The following is a 16,440-nucleotide window of genomic DNA, read 5'->3' as shown; positions in this document are numbered from 1 at the left end:
AGAAACTTACTGCATTCACCCCTATTAAATTATGCAGCACCATTCCATAACTATATCTACTGAAACCCATCCTATTCCACACAATATTAAATTCTCCTGGAATTAGAACTTTATCTTTCAGCAGATTTTTTTTCATTCAGAATATTCTACCATTCCTTACTACACAGCAACATCTGAAACTGTAAAATTATCAAAATATAAAATTCTCAGAGAGACCATCTCTTAATTAATCAATCTTGATATAGGTTTTGCCAAGCTTTTCACAACCATATATATGCACACTACACACACACACACACACACGTGTGTGTGTGTGTATAAATATAACATGTAGCTTAAACTATGTCCTAGTATTTATTAAATGAATGCAATTTTAGAAAGCGTGTTACTACTTGTTAAGAGTCTTGTATATTAAACTGGGGAAATGGTGCCAAATTTCTGTGCTTTAATATCTTACCTGAACTAATTGGTCTAGGCAGTTAGTTTTAATTTAATGTAACAAAAATAACCCTAAAAATGTGAACGATCAAGATGCTTCTTAAAATGCAGCCTGAAACCTTCTGTTGGAGAATCCTACTCACTTAACTTTATGAAGTTTAACTACCAGTCTGACTATAAAGTTATTCATTGAGAAGTTTCATTAAGGAAATGTCATGAATACTAATAACACAGTATGTTAGTCCGTTACTTGCACAAGTGCAAAGTGAAACAGAATGAAGAATCGCGTTCCATGTACAGCTCCTGACTGTTTAAAAAACAATGGTTATTAAATAGCATATGTATTGCTCATCTCGGCTTTTGAGAAAATTACAAAATTCATATTTTGAGTATCATCTTGTCCACAGAATAAATATTTAAGCAAGGCAGAAGTCCTAATGGCTTCATGAAAAGCAAATAAAAGTTACAGGAAGAACTCCCAGTGATTTCAGTAAAGTAGCAGTTGCCTAATCACAGCCTGCTGAATGAGATGAAAACCACGTTACTGAATGCCAAAGACTTCGAACAGAATCAAATCCAAATACAGAGACAAAAGTGCTCTGGAAGAGAGCTCTTTGCTCCTTACAGAACTTTCGCATTAGTTTCTCTCATACTCAACATCACAGTTGAAAATAAGCCATGTGGATATAAGGTATACACAGTTATAAACGCAATACACTTCTTTGCAGAAGCAGTGATTTTATAGCACTGATCTCACTTCAGTTTAAATGGATTAAGTGAACAGGAATTCAATGAGAACAGGATCAGAAACTGCTATGGAACAGCGAGAAAAATGAGCTTCATCAAAAAAGATTAATGTGGAGTCTGTCTCAAAATGGGTATGGAATTTGGCTAAAAAAGACAGGCACTTCTCTTGCATGAACTCTCTGCAAGAAAAATTACCATAAGGCTTGACATGACAAGACGACAGAACTGGCTTTATACACAGACTAGCAAATGAAACTTTGAAAACAAAAGTACAGCATTTCATATTATTAAATTCTTTCAACTGAGTTTTAGAAGCTACTTTTGTCAAAGCAATATTATTAAATTATTTTAATACTATAACAATGGTTTTACAGAACATGTTAAATAAATAAATTTCTGAATTTAAATAAATTTAAGAAGTTTAATCTACTAAACTTTACACATGACATTTTTCCATGCAGTTGATGAAACTATTCATGCAAGCAATGATTCCTTTCATCAATAGGAGCTGCAGAACAGAAACTAAACGGAATTCAAACAAATAGATAAACAAATATATTCACATTCATCTCTTAAGATCTTTAATGGCAAGTACCACAATATACAAAGCCAAATTATAAAATACCATAACGCAGGTTTCTAAAGCTACAGTTCTTACATTTCTCACTTTCACTGGAAAATCTTTGAAACAGTGAGCTTTGAAATGCAAGCCTGAAACTGTAAGTAATCTCCATGCTAGGTTGTGCAGGACCTTCTTGTCCTTGCCCTTTGTCATATCCAAAGAAACCCCATTTTGTTTCCAGACTAGCTGGGGGGGGGGGGGGCGGGAACGTTTGCAGTGCGCTGGAGAAGGCACTGGCCAAGTGGTTATTTCATTTTAACGTCCACCCGGGACACAAAATGGCAGCACGGCCACCATTTTGTGTGGCTAAAGTAGCCGCCCAAATGGACACCACTTTTGGAGCTTTTTCCTGTACCTATTCTTACCAGAAACTAACTCAAATACTAGAGGAAAGCATTTAAAATGCAATAAAACATGTTTATACGCATAAAACAAGGATGTGCTGAAAGCGCCTACGCTTCTCCCCAAACAAGACTTCTATTTTGCATGGACATACAGGATTTGACAGCCAAGCTGTGCCCTCACATCACGGTCCCCAAGGCACAGCGCCGGCTCTGTACGCATGGACACTCACAGGCACCATGACTCTTCAAATATTTCAGAAAATACCCTTGACGAGCCTGCTAGAAAGACGCGTCATGAGCCTCCTTCTTTGCCAAGTAACTCGCGTGAGTATTGCTTTTGCAGAGATGCACGCGGTCACTTCTTTGCTCCATGCAGCTGAGGAAGGCCACAAGCCACAAGCAGCCTTGCGCAAAAGCTGCAATTGTGGCATGATATTTGATAACCCCTTTAACCCTTCATGTGTATCAACGGAGATCAAGTGCAACCTGGCACCAAATCCATCCTACTGGAGATGTGCTCTTTAAGAGCAAATCTGGCCCCTTGAGAGCTGTGATAGAAGATTACAGTGGCGATCTCCTGCCACAGTAAAAAACGAAATAAGCCAAAGGAGGGGCAGCACAGAGGCTCTCTTTAGTGGCTACCTCCATCCCGGGCTCAAGCGGAAGGAACTGACCCCCAGTGACTCCTGCCGGGGGGACTGTGGCAGCCCGGCGTACCCCTGCACCCGGCCACCCCACTCACAATTCGCCCCCTCATCGCAGGCTGCGCAGCACAAGCAGCCTGGGGAAGGCGGCCCAGCCGCCGGGCCCCCGACACACTGCCGTCACCGAGGTTGCGCTGCACGGTGGTGGATCTGTCTCAGCTGCACACCATTTCTGCCTAAAAAAAGAAAATTTCATTTTGCTGGAAAGCTGCCCTCTCCCTCGCTGTTTGGCTCTCTTTCGCACAACAAAACAAATAATAATAAAAAAAAAAAGTTATATAACTAAACTCTTCGGACAAACTTGTGCTCTACCCTTCACTCCTCAACATAAAGGCAGGATGGTGCAAATGAATGCAGTTTTCCACAGGTAGAAAGAAAGTATATCTTCCTCTGCCTTAAAAAATCCTCTGAGAGCAAACATCTATCTTTTTTTTCCTCTAGAATGGGAAACAAGATCTGGGTTTTTTGTACAAGATCGCATAGCCTAGCCTAGAGTATTTACCACACAGGCGGCAAGGCTCGAAATGGTGAAAATACATAGGATTCAATTCGTTACAAAGATTGACAAAGGATTTTTTTTCAAAAAATATGGATTTTATATTCGGCTTTCGTACATGACCTCCACATAAAGCACTATTAATCACAATTAACTTTTGGTATTATTGTGCAGAAAGCAATTACTGCCCTGCTAAAAGTACATAAAGCACTAGAGAATTCTGATCCATTTACTAAATCAATTCTGGTTACCACAAAACAACCACTAATGTGCTTCAGGACAGTCTCCTAACTAAAGAGGAGGAAAAAAGTAGGGATACAACCAATATTCTATTTTAAACTGAATTATATTATCATTTCATCAGCATTTACAGAAATATGAATCCTCACAATAGTGCTGAACTTATTTAGCTTCAACCAAGAGTGAACAATTTCTCAAATCACTGCTTGGTATCTGTCTCTCTCTCACACACAAGCATGCAGACACACACAAGCACGTTCACTTTTTTACTCCATTTCAGCAGAAGCATGGTTTGTACATACAGAGTATGTAGAATTTTTAAAATGCAAGTGGCTGCAGTAGAGCGTAGAAGTTCATCTGTATAAATGGAATATTCTGAGGAATTTCTGAAAGAAAAAACATTCAGTAGGTGCATTATAATTAGTTGCTCTTTCTAGTTACCTCTTGACAAATGATGCATACGGGTCTGGATGAGAGCCCAACTCTTGACCCATGCCACCACTACACGCTTTAGTACTTCAGGGAAAAACCCCTAAGCCTCAATGTTCTTTTCATTTTGTTTTTCCAGAAATGCAGTTTCAGTAATGCACAAAATGAGAACTAGACATTATTAGCAAGGTTGGATTTCTTTCAGAAATGCTTCATATAGTTATGTCCTAAATATATCTGAGGAAAGCTTTCTGACTCAGATTCTTTCCAAATACATAGCATGTTTCAGGACTGGGTTAAAGGACAGAACATGGCAATACACTGGACAAACATTGTTCCCACAATCCTTAATACACTTCTGCTACATTTTTAGGGCTTTGAAAACAGAAGAGATTCAAAAGATCATTATTTTTAATACAGGAGATCATAAGCCCATTGAGAAATACAACTTTTACCACAAAAAATACCCTTAAAAAATAAACATTTTTTGGATAGCACTTTACTGCCCCCTTTTGCACTTCAACATTAGAACAGGTTTCAGCACGAACATACTTCTGTGAAACACTGTTAAGACATGGGGTAAAAGGACAGGGCATCATGTTTACACACTAGTAGGCTCCCGAGCACTACTTTTGGAGCATCCTGCAATTATCTAAACGGTAAACAAGTGAAGCATCTAGTTTTCATTGCCCTCAATCTTCCATGGAAGACATCAGTAATGGATGGTTTAAATTACCATTTTCTATTTTAATCTACATGTATATAGGCAATGGGGAAAGAAAGGGATATTGCTCATTAACACCAGTTGTCTTTCTGTCACAATTTTCTAAAGCAAAGATCATCTGCAACTCCAATTTGGTTTTATTCAAGAGGAAGAAAAGAATGACAAAGGGCTTTCCAGTCTGAGGCCATTCATGTGTTAGCAATCTCAGAACTAAAAGGAAGGGTGTATCCTTCAGAAGAAAACTTCACAAACTGGCAGGCAAGAATATTTTCGTGAAAGGTGAAGACAAGAAGCCCAGACATTCAAATACCCTGCTAGCCCAAAGGCATAAACCCGTTCTGCAACTCTGCACTGTGATTACAGTCACTACAGAATTCATGTATGTCTGTGTCCATACATAAGCACAAAAAGCAATACATCTGTAGTCTAGTGCCCAGTTATTTACAAAATACTAATTCATTATGACAGAGCCAGAGGGGCACTCATCCTGCCACTAACCTCAGCTTCCATTTGACAAAGTCCATGTGCTGCTGTGTACACATATTTAAACTTAATCCATTTCCCTCTGTCATCCTACAATTACAATACAAGTCACAATAATATTAAATTTCACTGCCTACAGCATTGCACAATTGAACCATTACTGTAATGAAAAGTGACTCCCTTTGATATTAACACTGGTGTTTTCTCTCATTTGCTAGCCATGAAATACAGGAAGAGAACAATGTTGTTTTAATTAAAGAATTGTTGCTCAAAATACGCTACTGGGAATATTAAAATAGTCCTTTGCTCTTGCAGCAAAGATAATCTGGTATTTATATGGTTTGTATTTAAAAAAAAATAATCTGTGCCGTGAATTCAGTGTAACACAAAACCACTGCTCTACCTGACTTGTGCTCACAGAAGCAGGGTGTGCCAAAAACAAGAAACATGGCGCTTTGCTGAAAAGATGCAGAGCTGTAGTTAGCATGGAACAGGAAGGCAAACCAAACCATGTGTGCTTCTTACACAAGTCACTAAAGGCTTTGCTTTTAGAAAGCTAATAGAGACCAGCTGGCATTTGCCAAAGAACTAGTTCTCAAAAAGGGCAATGTAAATCACAAGCTATGGCTGGAAGAGAGAAACAATAAAAAATGATTGTTCTACTGCTGTGCTCTTCTGTGCTTTTCTCTGCTGTTTCTACTACAGAAACAAACCTTATGTCAGCCACAATACAAGGATGCAAACCAAAATTTTCAGTCTTCTTTCTCTTAACTATAATTTGTTCACACCTGTACAGTCTTGTTCCAAGCAATGCTCCAAGCAAAGTCTATAAAAAAGGGCGGGGACTGTCTTGCTACTTGTGGAGACATTAATAATCAGTGATTATATCTCTTAAATTCAAAGAAAAAAAAATCAGCTGCTTTGCAGTTGTTAGAAAAGATATTATTCCATGCCATTTGCATGCATAAGGAAGCACTGAAATCAGAATGAGTTATTACCTCATCATGTTTCAGAAAAAGTTATGCCAAATCAATAACAGCATTACATAACAAACCAAACATATTTTGGTAAACCATTGTTATGCAGGATTTTCAGAATCCAGCTGCAACTGTCTTTCATTCCTATACTGCATCCTGTCCTCTCCTTATATATAAAGACAATTTTCAGGTGGTAGAAAATGGCCTTGAGCATAAACCCAAAATAGAAATCTACAATTGGTCCTCACTTCCATCTCACATTAAATCCAAGATTCAGCCACTCATAAGCTTGGAGATCTTACATTCTTACATTAAATGCGAACTTTTCAAAAGTCTGACAGACTTGCAGAAGCAGATTAAAATAGGATGGCCACAGCCACCTCCACATCTGACCAACCATGAAGCAACTTCAGGCCCACTGCTTTGAGCCTAGCAAATTAAGATAAACTGAAACTGAAGTAGTTCAAAAACGACTGTAAAGGTTCAGAAGTTTAATCATCAGTAGCTCAGACATCCCTGCCTCTGGGTGGAAAAGTCCATCCAAGGGGTTCAGCAAACAGCTGGGGACAGTGACAGCTTCAGCCACACTATTTTAATCAGCTGCCCTAAGCCTACAAGAACACTTAGATTTTGTTTTAGCCTCCACCATGGTGAGGGTCAGACTGTGTACTGGAATCACAAACTGTATTCTCTTTCAGACGGATAGCCTTGGCTGCCCTTGGGAATAACCAAGTCAGAAATAGCACCGGTATTTAACCGGTAGTCAGTGTAAATGCATGGACATTACTCTAAACTGCAAGAAAAAACATAAAACTTTGGACCAACAGAGCTGCCAGCATCGGCAGAGCTCAAGCAGCAAAGCTGATGGTAGCTCCTCAAGCTGCCTTGGCCTGTGGAAGGGATCATCACTGCGACAGCTACCCTGATTGCTGGCAGGCTATGTAAAGTAAGATTCATTCCAAGTGCAGACACGGCCTTAGCTTCTGACATCATTTTCTGATGTGAAAAATGTAATGAAGCTTCAGAAAGATGTGTCTTTGCCCAGCTTCAGAAATCTTTTCACTCTGGCCTCAGTTCAAGAAAGCTCACACTTAAATTTGTCCCGCTTAAGCAAAAATACTCAGTGCTTAATATGAGATTTTCTGAATAAGGACGGTTTCCTGACTCAGTCTCTAGGAGCTACTTGCTCACCTTGCTCTCACACAAAGACTGACAGAATTGAGAGGGCTACAATAAGCAATAAACTTATAAAGATTCAGCTTTTGTTTTATTCAAAAACTGTCTGGAAACTGATGTCTGATAAAAAATTAGACAAGATAATGATTACCACCAAAAAAGGTCTTTTAAAATATTTATTGCACTGACTAGTAATCTAACCTGACAACGTGACCTTCCCTGCTCAGTTAATCTATATAGTTTGGAATTACCTTGGGGAAAAAAAAAAAAAAACACTAAAGGTCAAGTGTTGTGCAGTGATTAAACTAGACTGCTTCTGAACTAAACTGAAATTAATTAAACATGAAGAAAGCAACTGGAGTGTGGACAGTGAATGCTATGGGACTGCAAATCCTCAAAAGGAGTCAAGATGTTCCTAGCTCCAAATCTACACTTTTACCCAGTCAGGTATAGAAACCAACTGCTGCTTAGGCAGTAGGTAAGCAGATGGTAAACACCAGCAAAAACGAAAATGCAAAACGATGCACCACTTGAAGAGTCAGAGCTGCAGATATGTGTGCTTTCGCCAGTGCTCACTGCCTAAGTTCCTTAAACAAACTGCTTCAAACTTGCAGAACATCAAAAGCCAGATGGGCCTTCCTGAATGAATCCACAGGCAAGAAGCCAGGATTCCAGTTCTCTGCAGAAATAGGCCTGGACTTGATTTGAGTCTTCTCAGCTCTGACAGGCTGGAGTCTGGCAGAACTCCCAAATCCAAAATAAAATCGCATTCAATTGTGACTAGACTTTAACTAATAATACATTTTAAAACCCTCTCATTAGCTTTTAACGTACGCTTCCCTTTACAGTGCATTGTTCACCTTTCCCACCACTGTTCTTTGGGTTGGGTACCTACATAAATACTCTATTCAAATGGAAGTTAACAAAAGAGTGGGAATTTATAGCATCGGATTTTTCAGGCTAAAGTATCATTCCAACACCTTACCTGCTCTCCTGTATAAGACAGGCTATATAATTTCTCATTTTCTGTTGACATGTGTAAAACTTGGTTATTCTTTAGAGTGTACGCAGCTCTGAATCCTACTAAATAAATTTTGTAAATTCTAATTTAGTCCTTAACCATAAGCCATTTATAAAAGGCATTATAGGTAGCAAAACCATCTTTATCATTATGTATATGCTATGCATGAGGAATGATTCACCTAGCAACATAATCCTCTACCAGCCTTTATCTTTCTTGGTTTGGGACCTACATTTAAAACCAGAAGAGAGCATAGACTATTACATCAAAGTTTAAATCAGCTGCATTATAATTATCATGCTGATACCGCAATAAACACTGGGTGTTGGCTGGCCAGGATTGCCAAAAAAGATAGAGGTCCTGCCCTTATTCCCTGTCTTTGACAATGCATATAATCACATCAAAGGAAAGTTTTCTGCATCACAGTTAACAGAAAAAAGAACCTGGAGGTTCTCTTTCATTGAGTACAATGATGGATTTTGTTAATTATATGAAAATTAAAAATTTTGCCTATAATGAAAAACAATTATAATGTAAAGCCCTTGCAGGCTAATGTAATACTAACTGAAATCACTTGAGGTATTTTCACTGAGTTGAACAGGAGCTAGACAGAAGCCTTAAACATGTTTATCTACTTGAGACTGAAAATGTATAATACTAAAGGACTTTCTCAGATATACAATTTAAAATTAATTTATTGCAACACTGTATTTAAGAGTGTTTGAAGACTTCTGAAAATCCAACCATGGATTTATAAGCACAGAAAATAACTACACTTTCCTCAACCTTTATCTAAGACTTTCTTTAAAAAGATTAAAATGGCACTGAAGGCACTGCAAGTTTACAGAATTTGTGTGTATGCTTTTCAGTTTCATTTTAGAAGATCTATCCATTCCCGTGTTTACAGGAGAAACAGCAAAATATTTTTTGTTCTGCCATTTTGTTTTCGTACTTGGGTTTCAGAGGCATACTGAGTGTAATGTGCTTGTTTTCTTAAAGCATTTCCACTTTTTTTTTTCCAGTTAGGTGCAAATTGCAAAACCTCGTGTGTACATCTTTGAATTAATGTACGCAATAAGTGAAAAGTATTTTAGGTAAGTAGAACCTGCAGATGATTGTGCATGGGAATATACAGTCCTGACATTGACTGCATAAGGAACACTACATAAAGAATTACCTGCTCCTTTTTGTGCCTCACCAAATGTACAAAGTCTTATCTAGTACATTTCTGAAATGTGACATGACAGGCAGGTTCGAAAGCTAAATGTTGGATAATGGTTGGCAAACAAAGGACATCGGTTTTTGCATTATTTCTTTAATTACTTTAACCCTTGTTCTAACAGAAAGCATAAGGCCAGAGTAATTCAGCTTCTCCCTTTGTCATTTGCCTGCCATAAATATGCACCAGTCTGCATTTGAAAAGCTGAAGGAGGCCGCAAGCTTGCTGGACATTTATCATGCTCTGTTCCCTGTTAACAAGCAAATACTTTAGTTGAATGGCCCATTAGCAATCATTGTCAAATGCAGAATGCAAGGTGCTTGGATGTGACCAGCCTGTAAATTAGATGAGGGTGCCCCTGTGCTTTGGAGAATTTCAGCAAATGAAACAGATCTTTTCATACAGATTTCTGAAGGTTAAGCTGCAAGAGAGGAAACATATCTGAGTACTTCAGGCCCCGCATATTATGCCAATCTGTTCAGTTCCCTATATGCACATGTTTATTTTTCATCTGTTAAATCACATCAGCAGCTTGACAGTTTTGGTTTTGGAGTTCCTTTTTCAGTCAGATTTGTGAAACCTTCCAGCTTACTATGAGGTAGGATAAGAATGATAAATTCAAGCATGTAATTAACATTTTTATTAAAAAAATTAAAATAAAAACCATCGAAGCCACTGCCAGACAAACAGCATGAATTCCATTTTGCCAAGCTCATCCGAGGCTCATTCCCACTAAAGAAAGACACAACTGTTATTATAGGCTTCAGTGTTTTTTTCCCCCTATGTCTAGACTCTGCCTAACAAATGCAGAGTGCTCTCTCTTTCCCCTTAGCAGACAAATGAGCAGGCAATAAAGTAAATATTTCCCATTTGAATTGTACCCCCAGTTTGCAGTGTAATGCTGACAACCTTTTTTTGTTTAAGGTTCTGGATGTTCATGGGTACAAGTTGGGTTGAAAAGCAAGTCTTAACTGTTTAGAAGGCTCTTTATGAGAAAAGGCAAAAAAATTCAAGTAGCAGCACTACGAGAGGTATTTTACTACCTTTACAGCTACAGATCGTTTAAATGAGGAAACAACAGATAAAATTCTCTGCTAGCCACACAGCTCTAGGGCCTAGGCTGACAGCAAACTCATCCCAATGATTTTAAGTTTAAGCGGGGGTGGGGAGGGGGGGTAAGGGAGGAGAGCAGAGAAAGAGGCAGATGCTTATCTCATTCAGTTCTGGATTTCAGCCTGCCTTTCGGGAATAAATACCACCACCTAGACTAAGCCAGATCCATTTGCTTATCAGCAGCTTTATTGGTAAATACGAACAAATAGCGGATTTTTCTTTTATATTTTTGCAGGTCGGGAAACACAAGAAATGTTGAAGTATCATCTGGCTAAGATGCAAACAATGCACGATGTTTATCTTTGCTTCTCCCATGTAGTGCGAGATTGAGACCACAGTCTGAAATATGGCTGAAATCAAAAGGTCTCTGTTTTCTTTTCAGATAACCCCAGTCCTACCTATCCCCTCCACTCTCTGTTCCTTGCCAGCATGTTCCCGCCTGCAGCCCAAATAGATTAAGGAAACAAACTCAACGTGCAGCTAAGTCTACAGAATGGTTGCTGCTGCTAGGCCAGGAGTTAAAAGGGAAAATTTTCCCCACCCAACAATTGCAGTGATCTGAAGTTTGAATCAGTCCAAATCTCAGTTAAAAAAAAAAAAGCAGTAAATGAAATCCATCTTTACCATATTATACACCACCAATGAGCAAGAACTGAGCAGCTTTTCTTTACTGCTTTAACCATCGCAAGCCACAAGTAGGCCTTTCACACTTTCTAATCCTGGCCTCCAAGTTTTGTGCCATTCTCACATAATACCTTACAGCCCGGAGCAAGGCCCTTAGTTTCTAACACCCCTTTCAGAGACGTGTCATTTCTAACATCAAGCTAATCTATATGTTGCCATGGCATCACCCTTTATCTGCCTTTACATCTTATGAACTGCATGGATTTACCACATTATTTTTATCTGAAAGACAGAAAATGGTGGTTTTATTGCCATACAATCAGATTACTGCTGCTAGTTTCTCTATGCCTTTTTACCATACTTCAATCAAAAGGGATCAGTTTCTTTATACTCTGCCCTTGATTTACATTACATCTGTAAAGACCTAGTCTGGGTTGTAATCCCCTTATTAACTATGACCAGGGTTGATTTGCCTAAAAATAAAAGCAAATTGTGTCAGACCTTTTCACTTTGTTTTTGATTCGGAACTACAAAATGGATTACTAAAGAAATCTTCAGAGTTCACACGGCTGGTATAGTACTGAATTTAAAATGAGAATTAAACAAGTTAAACATGGGAGCTGTGTCAACGGTTTACATTTTCCATCATGGGAGAAAGGCTGAACTGCGTACGTCTTTGTGTCCTCTGGCTTTAAAGAGACAATGAAGCCACAGGAGTTTTTCCAAGCTGTTCTAACACTGTCCGTTTGCCATCCTCCCTTCCTTTGCTTTTCATATAACTCCCTCCCAACTCTTCTCCTCCCCCCCACCCCCCCCACCAAAAATCATTCAGGAGAACTGTGCCCTGGTTAAAAGTTTATAGTTCTATGGCACTACATATTTTAATCAAAATACTTTGAGCAGTTTAATATTCCTGTTTAAGTTTCCACAACACCTCACAAAGAGTGAGCTCATAAGCAAATCTATGTAGATGTATGATAAGTGACCTGAAAAACAGGTTTCTTTATGTCAGCAGTCAACGAAGGCAGACATTAGGCACACATGAATAACATTATAATCACTATTTTTTTCCTCAGAAGAATACTTTCTTCTCATTTGCAATAAGCAATTTCAAGTATTGCAGGCTGCATGATACATTAAGATCAGACCCTTAAAAAAACCTGGTTATGGCTGCTGTACAGGTTTGAAAGGCCCCATCTTTGCCAGCATGCCACTGCAGTCACCTCAGGTTTTCCACTCATTTCCCATTATAGAAACATCTACTGAATGAGACGATCCTAAGTATCACACCAAAAGCAACATGATCTTCCTGCAATAAAAAAAGGGAAGGAAAAAAAGGGGGGGGGAATTCTTGTGTGCATATGCGTAGGGGGAGAACTTAGTGATTTTAGCTTGACTTTTAGTCACTGCCTTTCTAAAAACAATTACTTTATTAAACAAAGTGAAATAACTTAGCACAGCTTATAGGTAACAGGCTTATAAATAATATAGCAATTATACTCATGGTATAGAAGACTGGAGAAAATAACCAAGCCAAAAATTCAGCCTTCAGCCTGGAATTCATTTTGCTAATTCACTTGTGTTAAGACCTGGCTACAAAGGCCAGAGATATCAAATGGACTAGGAGCTACCACTCGCTTCTTGTATTAGCATGCCAAGTGTCAACAGCTATGTTTTGGGTACAATTTAGAAGCATGTGTTTATAACCTTCCACTACTGTTTCTTCAGCTTGAAGCTGTAGTTGTTGAGGTTAAGAAATGTAGTCCCATGACACAGGATTCCCAAATAAATTCTCGTCTAGAAAGAGGCTACCAAACATGTTGTGAGATATCGTTTTAGCAAGCTCTTGGTGCTTCAGTTGGCTCGGCTGTCCTGTGAAACAACGACTGTCCTTTACCTACAGTTTATCATCCTGACAAAATGTGAGGAATGTGGATGTGAAAGCACTAACAATTCCACCCTTGGTGCTTTCTCCTTTTTTCCTCTCTATATTAAAACCGACAAGATTAACCCAAATGCAAACTGCAGAGCATAGTTCAAGGGGCTATTCAATCAATAGTGAATGTGCATTTGTTTACCTACAAAAATAAGAATTTCAGATAGAATGAGAAGCAGACTAGTCTATATGCTACTGAATAGACCATTTAACAGGGTCATCAATTGTAGTTTATTTTATCAGTCTCTGACACCTTAGCATTTATTCAGAGATTGGCTGTGAAATATCCCATATATAATTGGTTATTAGAGATAGAGGGAAAAATAGCTAAGTCAATCAGTGTCAAATGCACCCCTTGTAAGGGTAAGCTTGTGTGTGTTACTTAAAACTGCTGTGCTGACCAGCCCATAGCTTGCAGGGAACAGCAGCACTTCAACATGTTTTTTTGTATGTCATTTCTCTAATATTTGACTCAAAATTCACTCCATAGCACGACATTCTACCATGTAGTTCAAAGGCAGTGTTGAGCACTTGTGAGGTGAAACTGAGGTAATCCATGGTATCTATATACGTTTATCTTGGCAGAAACAACACATGCAGAGTCCCGTGATTAAAAAATGTCAGCAGCAGTTAAGTCTACAGAATAATTTTTCACTGTATTTTCAAGATCTAAGATCGAAGGCTCTTCAGATGAGAAGTCTGTAAAGTTCATCAAAATCATTAGCAACGGTGACATTTAACCTCCCAAACTATTAATTCGTAGGTATAATTATTTTATGCATGTCACTTAAAAACACACATCTTCAGATTTGGTTGAGGCAATGAAAGCAGAGCTCAAAAAACAGGGCGGGGGGGGGGGGGGGGGCGCCGAAGAGGGGAGGGAACTCAGTTTGTGTTCAAATAGCTACCGCATGCATGCTCTCAATCCCAGCCACCTGCTAAAAATTACAACCTCTAAACTTCAGTACAAAACCAATTCAGTTTATATGTTCACCTCAACCTAAAATTTATTATTTCATACTTTATATTAACCTAATAACTTCTCACAGCATTTAATTGCCTACCTGTTCAGCAGATTTATGTGCTGAGACTTTCAACAGAGTTAAATGCATAGCTTCCATGAATAAATTAACCAAAGATAGTTATGATTACAAACCTAGAAAGGAGTTTTATTACTACACTATACTGAGATCTGTTCAGCAGCATATTTCTCAAGCTAACATTCAGCTTGAATCCTGAGTGAGGACAATCTTGTCTAAGGAGAAATTATTCAGTATCCTTCAGGCAAGCAATTGTGACAGAATTAGTAAGAAATCCTGCTTGCAGAAGTGGCGCTGTCTTACCAACAGCAATATTGGTAATGCGTTTGTAAGCTTCCTCAAACTGCAGGCCTCCAAGTGGCCTATAAATCACTAGCCCCAGCAATTGAAAAGACTAATTTTAATAGTGTACTTCTTCACTGTGGTGATTAAACCTCAATGAATCACTCAAGAAAACTCAATTACATCAACAGCAGAACCTATTTTTAAGCGTGCATTTAAGTTGAAAAAAAGTAATTAGATATTATCATTACATCTACCATTAACAAGGTTGAAACCTTTTTTGTAATCAAGTAGTTCAGAATTAGCCAAATGGAAACAACTTATATTTGATAAGGGAAGTGTATCCCTAGGCATGGTAAGAGGGATTGAATTTAGCTACCCAGATACTTTCATTTCACTGATGGCTAATAAAAAGCTATCAAGGTAAGTTAAGAAAGTGAAGCAAGTTAGGACTGGAAGAATGGCAGAGGCAAGGCCAGTGCACCAAGGCTGTTCTGCATTGGAAGAGTGACCTCTGTAGGAATAAACTGCTCACAGGGCTGTGCAGGCAATCATTCCTCCTCCTCCAAGGAGGAGTGCAGTATGTTTTGCACAATCGCAGCAGGCCCACTAATGCAATGCAACCCAGGCTCACAGCCTTTGACTTCTCAGAATTCAAACAGCATTATAAAGCCAGCTTTATAATTGCCTCGCTCGCTTTATTCTCAGATACCACGGCATATCTTTCTTAGGCCAAAGGAGGCTTTAACTACATAGCATCACAGAAGTGCAGAGCCACTGACTGAGCTAAATTTTTATTTTAACTGGCTTCCCACCTGGTGTATATAAAGAGTGATCATTCATCATGTAACAGTAGAAATAAAAAAACATTGAAATTAGTAGTCTGCAGTATTCCTGTCAACCAGTTTCCATATTTTTATGGGAAGTTAGAAAACTTAGCTTTTCTGTAAAAACTTCAAGATAAACCAGACAAATACTCCCATTATTGAAAAATACTGGCAGAAATCCGCAATGAGGTTTTCTTCAGTGGAAGCAATGGTAGGTAATGATGACAGTGAAGCAAGGAGTACTCAAACTTCTTCAGCTGCTACTCCTAATTCGAACTTTTGAAAGCTTCACTAAACTCTTGCAGATCCTGCCACCACTGCAGAATTAGTCCCTGATCCGGGAAATACTCCATTCTTGTCTCATCACCACCTAACATTTCTTCTAAAGAGTCCCTTGAGAGAACAAGACACGTACTTACTGGATTTAATGGGAAATTTTAAATTCAATTAATATACAGTGCATATGCTGAAATTTCATGTCTGTGATCCTTTAAGTGTGTGGCTTGCTTTTAAGTGTCTCATTAAAAAAATGCAACGTGAATGACAAAAAAATGATTTTATTACTCATTGCTGGTGCAAGACTTCCTAAACTCATTACAGACTATTCTTCCTAAGGTGGAAAAAACTGGATTTTTGCTCAAGTAAAATATCTTTAATATTGCAACAGTTTTAATGTATTTCACAATTGAACAAAGCCAACTTTTGTCTTGCATATTAAAAATAAAGGGGACAAAAACAATAAGAAAAGCAGAATTAGTTTCTCCACCACTGACTTACTTAGGCGATCTTTCCGAAGAAAGAGGAACTTTCCTAAAAGCCCCTTTTCCTCAAAAGATATGTTTTCATATGCTTAAACACAGAAGGTTTTTAAAGGACGTGCTTCTATTTTAAGGGTGTGCTTTGAGTGCAAAGTCTTGGGAAGGCATGTACTTTTTTTCGCCTGAATTTGTTAATGAAGAATGACACTAAATGGTTCTGTGATGGGTAATGCTTAGTTT

The 16,440-nt window shown here is 38.4% G+C and overlaps 1 protein-coding gene across 1 annotated transcript in view; it reads right to left on the bottom strand.

The window, feature by feature from the left end:
- The window catches only part of EFNB2 (ephrin B2), a 45,386-nt gene that overhangs the window by 27,330 nt on the left and 1,616 nt on the right, over positions 1-16,440 (bottom strand). The gene's annotated exons all lie outside the window — the stretch shown is intronic.

Source organism: Dromaius novaehollandiae, chromosome 1, assembly GCF_036370855.1.
Source record: "Dromaius novaehollandiae isolate bDroNov1 chromosome 1, bDroNov1.hap1, whole genome shotgun sequence".
Classification (NCBI taxonomy): domain Eukaryota; kingdom Metazoa; phylum Chordata; class Aves; order Casuariiformes; family Dromaiidae; genus Dromaius; species Dromaius novaehollandiae.
Note: the sequence above shows the minus strand (reverse complement) of the source record. Positions and strands in the feature narration are given on the sequence as shown.